At 38.3% G+C, this 13,469-nt stretch overlaps 1 protein-coding gene across 1 annotated transcript in view; it reads left to right on the top strand.

Moving 5' to 3' along the window:
* Window positions 1-13,469, top strand: part of TMEM144 (transmembrane protein 144) — a 66,476-nt gene that overhangs the window by 5,153 nt on the left and 47,854 nt on the right. The window lies entirely within an intron of this gene.

Here is a 13,469-nt window from a genome sequence, read left to right on the forward strand (position 1 = left end):
ATTTCCCAACTCGTTGACCAACAACAGAGTCCTAGGGAAGGGAAACATCTTTAATTTTTGCTTTCTGTTTTTAAAGCATATTTCTAGATCTTTTTGCTAAGAAAAAAAAGGCTTGAAAGCTTGAAATAAACAGTTGGGGCACCAAAAACAGATGGCCAAGGGAAAGAATTTCATGTTTATTCGTTGTATTTTTGGATTCATCATTTTTCAGCTGAACTCATGATTTCCTTGGACAAAGTCATGATTTTTAGGTGCCTGAGTCCAGCACTACTGAAACAGCAAATGCTAGTTGCAACCCCTCTGCACACTTGGATGTGACACATTTCCATGACTGAGTTCCCACACTCTCTGCTTCCTTGACAGGAACAGCATCCACTCTGACCTTACCACATCCAAAACCACTAAGAAAGGGCAGCAAGAATGATTAAAAGAGTAGAAACACTTTATCTAAGGGGAGAAAGGCATGTTGCAAAGGCAAATATAATGAGCAGTGCACATCAGGCACAAATCCCTACTTAGAACACATAGAAGACTGAGCAAACAATTTTCTTTAAAAGATTGCACATTTTAAAATTGCATTGAACTGATAAGCCGTGAAACTCATTGTCATTAGATGCTACAGAGCTTAAAACAAATCAAGAAAAAGATTAGCCACGTATGGCTGAATTTGAGCACTGACATGCACAAGGACACTAAGAAGCTGGGTAGCATTTGAGCTGCTCGGAATTTTATCCTGTTCATACATGAGGGTCAGACCAGCATCCGCCATATGTAAAAATTACAGCTTTTCCCACAGAAAATAATGCTCCACTAGTGCTTGCCAAGGCACTCTGCAACCATCTGACATCAAGCTGAGAGCTCGTTGATTAGCGTGTGTAGAATAAACTTTCTGGCACATTTTTTTAAAATTACTTGCTGCATTATAGCTGCGTTTCAGATTTTACTCCCTCTAGAAGCAGATAATCTGACAAATGCCTTCACTAAGTAGTATGTTTACTGAATTTCATGATGTATTATAAAGATATTATTCAAAGGAATGTTCTCAATGGTTCATTCAACTCTGGTCAAGACTCTGCCATTACGGGCTGTTGTTGACTGAATTTGCAAATCCTCCTACACATGCAACAAAATACCAAGGCATCACAAGAACAAGTTAACTTTATAAATCTTGTCACGTTTTCCCTTTGCTTGAAACAATGCTGCTATTGTCTTATTTGCACATTCTTCTTGGGATATAATGATGTTTAGTCCTGATATATTGCTGTGCTACCACACAGATCTTAACATTTGCAGTTTGTCTGCAAAATTATAATATATACAGCAATTAAGCTTACAAGTTACTTCTCAAAACGTTTTATGTCTCAGAAATCTGGAGTCTGGGAGGCTAATTTAAAAAACTCAAGGGCCAAATTCTGTCAATAGTTGTCTCACCTTAAATCCAGAGCAAAATACTGAGAACCACATCTTACAGATTTAGCTATGCCTTTATCATGAACTTTGAGAACATTCTAGCAAACTATAATTAGTATTCATTAATAATTAAAATTGCTTAATTTCTGTTTTCACATTCGCCCCAGATTTTAATGCATATTATAGAATGGACTCCATTCACCTAGTGGGTATTTTCTGTTTTAACTTATTGCATTTGTCCAGTGTGAGTTAAAAAAACAAAGCACAAATTGGCAGCTATACTCTCCTTCATAATTGTGTGGTCATACTGAAGAAATTACCAAAAAAGTTAACTTTCCTTTCCACTGGCACTGGAGAAGCATTTCTAAGTTAACTTTACAGCAAAAATAGCATGCTCCTTCTATTTTATACTGTGCAGATTTACCCGCTGGATACTGAATCCACTAATCAAACCGTTTTTTACTGCACCTCATTAATTCAGTACATCCTGCTAAGTGTCAAATATATTTTACCTTTTTGTACAGTACAAAATTAGGGCTATTTATTGACCTGTATAACAGGCAACACCTCAGTGAAAACAATAGCAAAAAATGCTAGTGACATAAATGACATAAATGCTGTCACCATTTCTCAACCAGCAGTGGAGCCTGGCACCATGGGCCGGTCGGAGTCGTTGATTTTGGCACCGTGCAACGTGATGGAACATGTCATAGAAATGTGCCATAAAAGGACTTGAAAGGGGAGACAATGTTTGTATTTGCTGTGTTAGGGAACTGAAGGCTAGCAGTAAGATCCAAAAAGAAAGCTGCTCTGGTCATAATTTTTGCCAGCAGTATTTTGAATGGCTGCATACAGGGCAGGACTGCAAGTAGCAAGCACCCACCAGAGAAAAGAGTGCTCCAGGAGTCAAGACGTGATGTGAGACCCTGCACAAAACCACTAGTTGTGGGTGGGGGAGACAAGGCTGCGTCCTAAAGATGCTGCATAGAACAGCAAAATTAACTCGGAGAGCGAAGTTGCAGGCCTGAGTGACAAACAGGCTATTGATGTTGTCCACAGTGGCAGAGGAGCTGTCTGGGAGGATTTGAGGAAAAAGATAAAAATCTCCATTGAACTTCAGCTGCTGGCAAGAAATCCATGAGATGGTATGAGATAGAAGCCAGTCAAAACAAACTGGAGGCTTGGTGTTTCAAGCCAGTTGTTTAAAAATTGCAGACAAAGAGGAACTGTTTGACACAATGGTGAACTTTCAGATTCTTTTGTATAGTTTGTCTTGAATTTTTCCCAGAAAGACACTATCTTGGTGTGAAAAGTGGCATGCAAAACTGAAAAAGTTTTACATTTATATATTTTTGAAGAACATAGAAGAGAAAGAAATTCATACATATTTGGTGTAAACTTCTAATGCAGGATGACCTGTCTCTATTAGGAGTTATATTATGCAGATATTATGGTTGCCCTTAATCTGCTATTGGAGTCCAGTGGCTATAAAACCATTTTTCTTCAGACATCAAGTGCATCTAAACTGTTATGTTCATTACTATTTACTCACTGTTGTAACTGAAGATCCTTCCATAGCAACAGCATATCTTCACCTTAGAAGCCTTTTGATTACAGCTGTTTCCAGTATTTTTCTGGCTGTACCTGGCTTTGATCTGAGTCCCACAGCCCAGACCTCCAGTGCAGGGGCATGGGAGGAAAAGCATTTTATATAGAACATCTGGAGAGGAAAAGGAGATTGAGACAGTAGGGCTCAAACAAAAGGCTAGAAGAGAAAACGCCTCTCCTAAATTCTTTCGTCTTGCACCTCCAAGCCCATAGGGAACCATGACCCCCAAACACTAGCCTTACCCCGCAGCACGCACCTTTGAGCCTCCCCTCTGCTCCCCTGCAACAACCCCCAACATCCCTCTGTTTCACTGCCATCACCCAGCAGAAACTCACAGATTTCCATGCTCTCTAAACAATCCCCCACTGGAGAAAATTTGATCTGGCCTGAGCTGTGTTGTATATGTGCTGTGCCTGACCTTGAACCGTCTTGTGACTACAGGGACTTGTCTGGGGTCTGTGGACCGAACCTGGTTTCCCTGAACCTGCTCTGTTGACCTGGCTAGGGAGTAGGGGGGGCTGCACCCTTGTCCCTGGGGCCACCCTCAGCTGCTGCCCTCAGTTCCCAGCTTGACTTCCCTTGCGGAGCAGTGAGCTCCTGCTGCTCCCTGACAAACGACCAGGGACAGTCAAATCTTCCAGCTTTCCTTGTCATCGGTTTTCTCATTCTTAGCAAAACTATTCTTTTGCCATGGCTGGTATTGAGAACCTGCCCTTCAAAGCTACAAATTCAGCTGAGTTGCGCTGAGATACTCTTAATCTTGCCCTTTGTTTTATCTTTTCTGCATGGTTCCATTTTTGAGCTAACTCTATAATAAGTAACCCAGCCTAAGTAAACACAATCCCATACATCATCCTCATCCTGAAAAAGACAATTATTTTTCCTGACAAACTCCTGTGTGGCTGGATGGTTACAGAGATAGCTTGAACATCCATCTGTATGAAGCTTTTGTCTATGGCATTGTTTGCCACATAATAGAGTACTCACTGTCCTGCTGTGTCTCCTTTATTTACATGAAATTGTTGAGCAAAATTACAAAGTCTTGCATTCAATGTCTCCTCTGCTTTCCAGAAGAGCAAGAGACTTAGGAGAAACTTTACTGATCAGTTCTGCCAAAGTGAGTGAAAGTTTTCAAGGAGATGCTTTATGGGATTCATTTTCCATTTGCTGACTTGACTCACCATGCTCCATTAAGACAGTCTTGTGTACTAAGCACGCCTCAGAAATGGAAAATTGTGTCTTATGGTAATTTCGACAAAAAGAAAGATTCATTCCTATAGGATATGTGCTGGCACAGCTCCAAGCAGCTGGGCTTGCACAAAGCAGCCTTTTTTTCTGTAATAGATTCTAGTGAAGTTTTGTCCCTGTCCACAAAAAATTGCCTCTGTTGTCCTGAAAATAAAAGTTCATCAGTTGAGTTTTCCCTGACCTGGTCTGGAGGAAACACAAAGAAGTTCATTTTTTTAAAGTAATCTAATTAATTTAAGTTCTCAAATTTCATCAGAAAAAGTTTTTTGACAAGTATTTGGGAAAGCAAAAGAAGCCAATATGCCTCAAATTTGCTCTGTTACTTTACCATTCATTGTTTAGCTATCATCCATCCTGATTCCTTGGGAGTATTCTGGAAGCTTTGTATTTGCAGCAATTGCAGAATAGTACTTAAAACAGACACAAGATTTCCTAATATTGTCCAGTTTCATGTAGGAGATCTTCTAAAAGGAACAATTCACATAGTTTTCTGCGGTGCACGGCTAGGTTCGCAGTATCATCACATTGCTTTTGTGAATGGTAGAATGCTAGGCTGCCCTGTGCCCTAAACAGAGATGTTCATTCTGTATTAGGAATTCATTTTACACCAATGTTTATCTTTAAAAACAATCCCCCTATGATAAATAGTCAAAAGACATTAAGGATTTATTTAATTTTCAGTTAATGCTTTTGTCCTGTTTTTTGTTTTCACTGAGGCCAACTTGAAAGTGCTTATAAAGCTAGCCTGGGAAGCTCAAACAGCAATTTCTGTGGGCTGAAATACAGCAAAAACAAAAACAAAAAACAAAAAAAGCAAACCAATGCTGTTTAGTATAGTTATCTATCTGACCTTTTCAAAATCTTTTTCAAGCCTATCTTCAAAGTATCGCTTTTATTTGGATTTTACCTCTATCTCTTGAGCAGTTGATTTTGAAGTATGTCTATCAAATGTTTCATTTCTAAGGGCATCACTAATTCTATCCTCAAAATTATACGTATTTTAAACCTCCATCAGCTGTCTCTGTATTTGCTGAAAACATGATCAAATCAGGATTAAGGATTAAGGAGAAGTGGCTAAAGAAACAATTAATCACAGTGCAGAACGAAGTCTACACATCTGATGTATGGCTCCCTTTATCATACTAAGTGTCTTGATTTTTGAGCAAAGCAATTTACAGAAAGAGGTGATAGCCTTTACGAAATGACTTGACACACTTGGAAAAAATATACAAATTTTCAGGCACAGAGCTCTAATTGTAACTACACTGGTCCTCTATTACAATTTTTAGTGTAGTTATTCTTATCACAGATCAGTACAGCAGGCAAGAGTCACCATTTTACCAGTTATGAATCAAAGGATATAGAATATTCAGTAAAGATATTGCTGTCCAAATGATATTCATGGAAATTAGACAGCTAACTACACATACAAATCTGTGCCTTGGCTATTTGCATATAGACATGCAGGGCATCTGAAGGGGAAGAGAGACCTGAGCACTTGTATATGAGCTGAACATCCTTCCCCACAATCTCACAATACAATCAGGCATTTCTGCCAAGATTTTGTGTGAACATGCTTTTTTTTTTTTTTTTAACTACTGGTATCCCACTTTGCAGCAGAAAGAAAATGCAGTGAAACGATAACTGAGTAAAAGCTGGAGCTGGGACTCAGAAAAACTCTACGTGTAAACTAAATCCTAATTTGAGTGTTCCCAAGTTTGGGAAAGTTTGAAGCTAGGGACTGTTTCCAAAATTCAGATAAATAGTCTGGTTAAGGGTGATTTTTGGAGTGCTCTGTTTTTTCAGTCCACTGAATTTCATAGATGTTCTTTTATGTAGTAAAATGTTTTGGATGTGTGAGAAATTTCATGCATTTGAAGCTCTGAACTACAGCAAAGCCTCAGGAAACAGGCTGATTTAAAAGGGGATACTTTTGTGTAGCTGTAGAGAAATCATCCAACGGACAAAATATGCACAACTCTGATCCTGGGCCTAAACACTGGTGCTGCTAACTCTTGAAATATGCTTTTGTCTCCCGTCAGAGCTACAATGAAAAAATCACTACAAGAAAGCAGCTGCCCAGAGATATGGCAGAGGAAACCCATAAAAAGTAGGAGATGAAAGGGAAATTTATGTTGACAAGAGCCAATGGAAGTACACAGGGCTTCATTTACAACATTTCTGGTCCTTTTGGGGCTTTGATTTGCAGTCCAACCCCCTGCCCCAGGCAATGAGCTGGCAAGTGTCACCAGGTCCAGAATTTGGCTCAGAATTGCAATGGCCTAATTAAAGATTAATGTTCTTTGCTGAAAATTAGTAACTGCTTCACATCTCAGAGAATGAATTGAAACCCTCTCATTTTTTACAAATAAATTAAAGCTGTCTAATTGGATTGCAGCTTCAGGAATTGCAGATATTTGTCTGCACATCCTTTGATGGTTGTTTTAAAGCTGATTTGACGCCTATTGTTATTAACTGGCCTGTTGTCATCACCCAGTTCATAGGCTTTCAAAGCTGTTATCAGGTCCTAACTGAACTCAGCTGTCATTCATGGTTCAACACAAAATTTCAGGAAATACTTCGCAACTGTAACATTAGGCTTGTGCAAAATTTTCTAATTAGAGTTTAAAAAAAAAAAACACCCTCACAATGTTAGAAGTAAAAGGGAATCCAGCAGTTTCAGTATGTCATACTTCTGCTAAAATAAACCTAAAATGGTGAGGTTACTAATACACATTTTAAGGACACAACCTTTTGATTAGGTTGTTTTCTAACTCAGGTTATTTGATGTGACATCTAAGACTACATTTTCAATAAAACAGGAATCAAGCAGACTATATGGAATGAGCCCAGAAAATGGTTTTAGGAGAAGACAGCATGAGGGTCAGTGCTTACTTCTGCCCTTTGCTACAGTTTTTCCTTTATTGTTCCAGGCAGAACCAACTCACATGTTATGATTAAAAGAAGTTCTGCTCTCAAGATTCACTGTGATGCTCACATACACATTGTCTGTGTCAATTTTATAACAAACAGGAAGATGCTACCTTTCAAATCCATTTTGGCTGCTATGCGTGAAAAAAGTTAAATGTGAAAAGTTGCTCAACAACTATGTTGTGACCAAACTGAGCTGCAAAGAACTGAACTGCCTCCCAGCATCATTTCTAGATCTGTTTCATTCATTCATATTTATTATAATTATGTCTAGATTTGGTTTGCTGCATTATTTTGAACTTTTTTTTATTTTCTGCTTTTTTGCTTTGCATTTTTTGCTTTTCTGTTTTTTGCTTTGATTGCCTACTTGGAACAAATATTTTACTAATTCTAATTTAGCTGAGTAACAGTGTGTGTATAGAACAGTATGATATTATATTAGTTTGTTTGGGAATTAATAGGTATCTAACTGTGACAGCTTGGAAATCAGAGATCTAATATAACATGCTGGGAAGCATAGATTATCCTGGCTCTCAGGTAAGCATGTGTCATCATTATTACATGCCTGAGGACACAGCTATCATATGTACTGGAAATGTTGCCATTAGATTTCCAGAGAGGATTCTACCAGATTTTAGATGAGGAATAGATAATAAATTTTTAGATAAAATGGCAACATCCAAACAATTCAGACATCTTGTTTTACCTAGAAATATAATATTCTGAGCTGAAATGATTTTAGGATCATGCTTTTCTGACATAAATATTCTGCTACACTTCATCCATGTTTCTTTGCACCTCAAATCTGCAGCATTTTGTAACATGCAGCATGTACAGTTTAGCAACATTTTGAACTAATTATGAAACCGGAAAGACTAGAGAGCTTTTCTTAGACAAAAAGTCATGTTATTACATATTTGCGTTAATTCAGAGGTGAATCATTTGCCAGAAAGAACTAATGTTCTTTCTCATGAACTATATTAGCAATTTCTAATCCACTGCACCTTTCTACACAGGATGTTGTGAAACAGTTTGAATGAGAAACAACTCTGAATTGTATTTGTAGAATGTGTAGAACAACTCTTGGATTGCTTATTAAATAAAAAATATTATTAACGTAACATGAACCACTGGCAGAAAACTTCATGTGTGAGTAAGAGTATAATGTGTTCATATATTTGTGCTCTTGCGAGACCCTCAAAGAGCAGTCACAGGATGTCTCTGAGGGTTAGATTTTGTATCTGGAATTAACAGAAAGATGTGTCACACCACATCCAGTATAGCAATTCACTGCTATCTGCTGTGCTTCTTAAAAGCTATTACTTATTTTAGCAAGTGTAGAATGTATTCTGGGATCATTAAACATGCTAAAAAGCCTTATGCTAAAGTTACTGTAAAGAATTCACTATTAAAAGAACACCAGAATAAATGAGAATTAGAGCCCTACTAGGAACACATACAGAACTAGGGTGGAGGAGTCAAAGTTTCCATTTTTAGTGAAATCATGCCCAGGGGTGTACTATTTATACATTGTTAGTATTTAGCAAGGAGCTGGGTAAGCCAAGAGAGAACCTCGGCACAGCCTCACATTACCTAATCTTCCATTAGCTGTCTTCTTTCCAAATTATATTGCTAGCCTCTTCTTCCCCCATGATTCATGCTGTGAAAGATGTGCCACAACATATAGCACACTAACTGGGCAATCTCCTAACTTAGCCAGAAGGAAACGCTGAAAGCTAGATCTCTACATGCAGGCTGGAGGAAATCACGTGTTTCCATTGGGAATTTCCAGCCGTGAACCTAGCCAAATTGGTCTTTTCACAAAGAATCCTAATGGTTAGAGCACACCCTTTGGTTGAAAAGGACCTGAACTCAGTTAAAATAACCCTCCTCAGCTAAATAGTATTTGAACCTAGGTCTCCCACATCTCCAAGGGAAGAGGCCATTACGGTTGTGGGTGCTTACCTTTTGGAAATGGTATTTCTGAATTACTTCTGTTGACACTATTCCACCTGGAACTCAGAAAATTAATATTCACTGGAAAACTTTGTAGATCAAAGCAGATCACTGAAATGTGGAAGAATAAAGTTCTGGTTCATCATCCCTAAGAAAAACACATACTCAGTTCCACTGGATTTTAACCACAACTGAATATGTAGACCTAAAATTAGGTTTACAGCAATTTCACTTGAGTTTTTTCTCCACTGGAAAATTTCAAAGTAGCATAATATATGCTTCATTTTGGTCCAGAATGTTTGATGGATCTTGGTGATATCTCCATACCAACAGAGCAATGGGAAACAAAGCTTGGGAATACAATACTTAAAGGCAAAATTTTTCCTGGAGGTTCAGATCTGTGCCTCGTAGAGTACAACCTTTGTTCCTATTAATGCCAATAGGGATTTTGTTATTGACTTGATATATATGCAAAAATGGGACAAAATGTAGCAGGATGGACCATAAACTGTGCTGCAACATAATGATGTTGTGGCTCCAGGACTTGCCAAACATAATTCCATTGCAAGGCTATTGGAGTGACCCCCAGGGATGGAACGCAGGGGAGAGGAGATTAGGACTAGTTATGTGAGAAAGTGTGGCCTCCCTGTATCTGAGTCCCCTAGCAAAAGTCATCCAAAGTGCAGGACTTTTCCAGGTTTTTGTCACCATACATTGGCAGGGAGGGTGGTAGGTTATAATAACATTTTTTTAAAGGAAATTCTCTTGGTTTTCTCAAAAATTCATCCAGTCCTTCTAAAAAGAATAGCCACAATGTTGAGCTCCACAAGATGTATTTGCAAAACTGAATGAATATCAGATCACACTTTCAGATCTACACTGAAGAAGTGTGCTTTTCTCTGAGGATTTGCAGTCCCTACTCACAAGGATGGTTTACATAGATTTAGGCAGGACTTCTCCCCCTCAGAAGGGGAAAAAATGATTCATTTTTCTTTGTTAATTACACTATTAACTCTACTAAAAATCAGGGAAAGTGAATAGGCTGAAAATTTGACCCCAAAATATAAGCGGGAGGCAGGGTGCCAAGAAGTATTGAAACAGATATAAGTTTTGTTTTCTTAGCAGGAAAGGCAGCAATTGTGAAAGCTCAAGGATATCTCCACTGGGTGGTAAAGCTGACAGCAGAAAACCAAAGAAATCTTAGCACTAAGACAACAGTGTAACAAAAAATATGCGTCAGCTCTCCATGGCCATGCAGATTATCACTCAGATAAGACTGTGATAGAGGTTAAGAATTCTTTCCCAGTATGGTGTTTATACTGCTTAAGCTTTAATCTGTTGTTCTTTGCCTTTTGAATCTTTTGCTTCAGAACACAAACACTAACAAGTTGACAAAAGCTGTATTTGCACATTATAGCTACTTGCAAACTAGCATTTCAAGTTCAAGTTTAGACATATGAGCACACAAAGCAAAATGAAGTGGAAAGCTGTGATTTTAATGGGGATTTAATCTCCTTTGTTCCTTGACCTTTTGTGGCTCTCAGAATACATCAACACTTCTGTCACATGAATTGCCTTATTGGTTTAGTTAATGCTGATACAGCCAAGTAAGCATTCAAGAGCAACTAGAAGTTTAAATTTCGGTGATATTTTGCACTATTTCTAGCAGCAAGTGCTACCCAATGGGGTCTAAATCCTGTGAATCAGCTGAGATCCCAAGCACAGTGACTCCAGCCTGCAGCTGGACAGAAACAGCCTCATACCCCAATTACAAAGCGAATGCTCAAACAGTGCACTGAGTCTGTGGGAACCTCCAACTCTGCTATGCATCTTCTCTGAGGAGGGCTAGGCCAGAAAAAGGCAGAGCAGTGCTTGAGCAGAACTACGACATCTCATAATATACCTTTTCAAGTCTGATTATTAAGGAAATAACACACTGCACTTTCAGTGTACATAATAGTCAGTTTTGTTTCCCTTTCTATGAATCACTACAAAAGGAATCTAACAGAAGGAAGAAGCTCACTGAAGCTCTCCATAAAGGCAATCAGTCAAGATCAAGCCAGCAATAATTTGTGGATTAGCTATGTGATAACAAGTTCTCTCAGACTAGAGTCTTCAACAAAACCAAGCTTCCAGTTGCAAGCTATGAGAACTGCTCTGTGATTTCTCATCACAGTCCATCTCCCAGATGTTCCCTCCTCTCAAAAATTCAGCTGTGACTTAATGGTAAATTCTAAATAAATTAGGGGATTATCTTCATTTATTTGTGTATCCAAGCTGCAATCGCAATTATGGATAGTAGGCTATAACAAGAATATCATATAGAAGAAAAAGATCTGTCAGGAAAAGATTTTACATTCAGACTTAGAAAGATCATTGGCATCAATGCTTCACATCCTTTGAGATCACAAAGAGAAAAACCACAAATGGGTATTTATCAGCTTTATCAGTAAAGAAGGGCTTTCGGCTTGTATGAATCAGGAGCAAAATAAAAGCTGCAGGTGTAATGTTGGGGCTTTTCACACAAGTGGCTCAATTCCAGAGGGCAGAAAGGTTAAGCCTGTGGAAAGGTTAAACCTAAACCTCAATTACGTAGAAAGAATCAGCAAGATTAAGGAGTATCTTGGGTATAAAAAGTTAGAGAAATAACATGAGTTATAGGCCAGTGACAGCTGAGATGGCAGAATTGTCCATGGGATCAAGAAGAGAGGTAGCAGAAGGAGTGAATGGGAGTACTGGGAGGGTTCTGTTGCAGCCAGGTGGGCTTGAGCATCCTAGCTGAGACAAAATGCCTCAGATGTGCTTTCCTCCCACGGTGAAATTTTTAAAGCTCGATCTTGTCATATTTGAAAGGAGAAATCCTTTTGTCTTCCTTCAGCATGATGCTTTTATAAGGCAACTCTAGCTTATGTTTGGATATCACCAGTTCCCCATATTTACTGCAACTGTGCCACAGCTTCCTTGAGAATACACTTCAGTCAGTTCTCATTTTAATTTTTGACTATGATGTATTTATTTTTCAGAAGACCTGAGGCAGGAAAAAAATAGGATACCAGAAAATACCCTGTCTTAAGTATGTCATGTATATACATATATCTGGAAATTAAGACATATGATCTGCTGTTGTTTTAGAATTCCCAAACCAGAGCAGCTTTCTCGGCTTTTACCATCTGTCAGACATAGTTCTCACACTTCATAAGGCTGACTTTCACACTGGTGCTATTTTCTTTAACAGTTAATAAATTCCATCCAAATCTCAAAGTGTTTCACATAGCTAGCTGAAGAATACCTCTGATAAAGTGTGCTTGTGTTGCTTAACAGACCTCCGAGGAATGCCATGCCAGCTTTTCCAGGGAAGGAAGTACAGATAATGTTCGTTAACTGTGAATGCTGAAATCATACAATTAAATAAGAAGTGAATATACTGCAAAAGGTTAAAAAGGAAGTAACTGCTGGAATTGAACTAATATTTTCAGAGAAAGTCAGCCACCTATTTCAAGATCTGGTTTGGTTAAATAATGGCATTGGTATGCCTAGTACCAAATATAGATAAAACAGCACATTGCATTGGGAGAAAAACGTTTCTACATTTTTTTTGTGCATTTTATCTCTTCCAGAAGAATAAAATTAATGGAATTGCTTTTGGAAAATCATGATTAGGCTTGCTGAACTGTGTACATGACATGTTAGAAGGTTGCCATCTGTTTTCTTTCAAGTTAGAGTGAAGTCAAAGCAGACTCACAACACCCAAGCATCTCTGTCCTCGGGAATAAGGATAATTTCTCATATTCTATAAATATGGAAAAGGCCAGAACCTGTGCTATATCACAGGCAGCTCTTCCTCTTATTCGTCACTCTCTTAAGATCTCCTTTTGACCTTAGAATTCAGTTGTACAACCTCTGAGACTCAGGATTAATTTAACTGAACTAATCTCTGTTTTACCTGGAAATGGGATAATTCAGCAGAAGTGTAATGAATTTACAGAAATGTGTTTGGGAGGATTTGGCCTGAAGTTTGCAGAAATGTGCAAAAATAAATAATATTTTTATAAACAAATCAAATTACTTTGTGTGGGAAAGAGAGCATGTTTAAAGATATTTTAACATCTTTGTGTTTCCTGTTAGTCTCTTTTGGATCATAAAAAGATGTAAACTTCAAAGACCAAAAATTCTTGAGCTCCTTTAACTCTGTGTGTCTCTGTTCCATATAGATTTCAGTGCCCTTCTCCTATTCCTGTTCTTGCTTATTGTCTATTGCCAGTTTACCAGTCATTTACTAATAATCCTATTCTGGCATCATAAATGGACATGGCCT

This window comes from Apteryx mantelli, chromosome 5 (assembly GCF_036417845.1).
Source record: "Apteryx mantelli isolate bAptMan1 chromosome 5, bAptMan1.hap1, whole genome shotgun sequence".
NCBI classification, from domain to species: Eukaryota; Metazoa; Chordata; class Aves; order Apterygiformes; family Apterygidae; genus Apteryx; species Apteryx mantelli.